At 42.6% G+C, this 2,537-nt stretch overlaps 1 pseudogene; it reads left to right on the top strand.

The window, feature by feature from the left end:
- The first annotated feature begins 299 nt into the window (after window positions 1-299).
- LOC140897211 (olfactory receptor 5G9-like) lies at window positions 300-1,588 on the top strand (annotated as a pseudogene).
- The last annotated feature ends 949 nt before the right edge of the window (window positions 1,589-2,537 follow it).

Genomic DNA, 2,537 nt, shown 5'->3' with positions numbered 1-2,537 from the left:
CGTCTTCTTTGTCTTTGTCTTCTTCTAGAATCCTAGAGATGTTAATAGGAATCCATCCAATAAAATTCTACAATATTACATTCTGTATTTTTGTAAAGTATTTATAGAATGGCCAGATCCCATGCTGGTGTAAATCATCCATAGCTCCATAGGCGTCAAGGGATCAAATCTCCAGCTGGTGTAAATCAGATGTAGCTCTGTTGAAGTTAGTGGGACAGATTAAAGAGATATTGGGCCAGAGAGAGACAGCAAGAGCATGAATGACTGTATATTCTGGTGGTTAGAGCACTCACCCTCCGATGCAGACGGCTGAGTATCCGGTGCCTCTGCTCCAAAGCCTCTTTTATTATTTAACCACAGTGGAACAGCTTCAACAGGAGAGACTGGGACAGACTGACATAGGGGTCCTTCAATGTCACAGCTGAGCAGGGTTTTTGTGAGTACCAGTGGGGCTTGATTCTGGGATTTAGGCACCTAAAATGGTAAGTAGGTGCCAAAGTCGTTCTGTGCAATTATCCCATTTTGTCTTTTTACAGCACACATTTTATAGGATGTAGTCAGCCTCGGTTTACATTAATCCTTTTGGTCAGATGATTTCGACAGGCCATTTCAATTTACTTCTGTGTTAATTTCATTATTTTTTCCCCCAGTCTGACAGGTCAGATTTCCTGACTCGGAATCAAACCAAAGTGACTTCATTTATTCTCCTGGGACTTTCCAGTGACCCACAGATGCAGATTTTCCTATTCCTGGTGTTTATAGTTATTTACCTAATCACGCTTGTGGCGAACGTGGTGATCATACTGATAAGGGCTGATCCTCACCTTCACACCCTTCCTGTCTCATTTATCCTTTGTCGATATCTGCTTTTCCTCAGCCATTGTCCCTAAGATGATGGTCAATTTCCTAGCAGAGCACAAAATCATTTCTGCTGATGGCTGCCTTGTCCAGATATTCTTCATTTTCCTGCCTACTGGTGCTGACATTTTTATTCTCTCAGCAATAGTGCATGACTGCTACACTGCCATCTGTGACCCATTGTGTTATATGGAGACCATTAGCAAAGGGATCTGTGTTCTGCTGGTGAGTGGGGCATGGGCAATAGGCTTCATAAATTCCCTGCTTAACAGAGGTTTAGCCCTCAGGTTGCACTTCTGTGGCCCCAATCAAATCAGCCATTTCAGCTGTGAAGCTCCCTCCCCTATTGCATCTATCCTGCACTGTGACCCTCACCAATCAAGTGGTGCTTCTCACTTCTGTTGTGATATTTGTATCAAGCTCCTTCCTCCTCATCCTGATCTCCTACATTCACATCATCGCCACCATCCTGAGGATACGCTCTGCGGAGGGCAGCTGTAAAGCCTTCTCCACCTGCAGCTCCCCCCTGATTGTGGTTGGTTTATGGTACCCGACAGGTTCTGTACAGTACACAAAACCCAGCTCAGTCTCTTCCATGGTTGTGGGTGAAATGTTCTCTATCCAGTACAACATCTTGACCCCGATGCGAAATACCATCATCTACAGCCTGAAAATACAGATGAAAACAGCTGGGGGGAAATTACTGGGGAAATTCAAGTTTCTCAAGTAGTGTTGATCTTATTTAAAAAAAAATCAAAGAGCATAAAACTGTGGGTAACTTGCATTTTGAAGATTCTCAGCTCAGGTATCTGACAGTTTGGGTCAAAGGCTCAGCTCGTGTAAATTGGTGTGGCTCTGTCAAGGTTCCTTCCCCACTCTGAACTCTAGGGTACAGATGTGAGGACCTGCATGAAAACCTCCTAAGCTTACTTTTACCAGCTTAGGTTAAAACTTCCCCAAGGTACAAACTATTTTACCCTTTGCCCTTGGACTTCCACTGCCACCACCAAACGTTTATCTGGGTTATTTTATTAGGAAAGCGTTGTTTGGAAACGTCTTTCCCCCCAAAATCCTCCCAACCCTTGCACCCCACTTCCTTGGAAAGGTTTGATTAAAAATCCTCACCAATTTGCATAGGTGACCACAGACCCAAACCCTTGGATCTTAAGAACAACGAAAAAAGTATTCAGTTCTTGAAGAATTTTAATAGAAGTAACAGTAACAAAAAAAGTAATAATAAAAAGAATCACCTCTGTAAAATCAGGATGGTAAATACCTTACAGGGTAATTAGATTCAAAACATAGAGAATCCCTCTAGGCAAAACCTTAAGTTACAAAAAGACACACAGACAGGAATATCCATTCTATTCAGCACAGCTTAATTTCTCAGCCATTTAAAGAAATCAGAATCTAACGCATATCTAGCTAGATTACTTACTAAGTTCTAAGACTCCATTCCTGTTCTGTCCCCGGCAAAAACATCACACAGACAGACTCTTTGTTTTTCCCTCCCCCCAGCTTTTGAAAGTATCTTGTCTCCTCATTGGTCATTTTGGTCAGGTGCCAGCGAGGTTATCCTAGATTCTTAACCCTTTACAGCTGAGAGGATTTTTCCTCTGGCCAGGAGGGATTTTAAAGGTGTTTACCCTTCCCTTTATATTTATGACAGGCTCCATTGA

This window comes from Lepidochelys kempii, chromosome 13 (genome assembly GCF_965140265.1).
Source record: "Lepidochelys kempii isolate rLepKem1 chromosome 13, rLepKem1.hap2, whole genome shotgun sequence".
NCBI lineage: Eukaryota > Metazoa > Chordata > Testudines > Cheloniidae > Lepidochelys > Lepidochelys kempii.
This window is presented reverse-complemented; position numbering and strand designations above follow the sequence as displayed.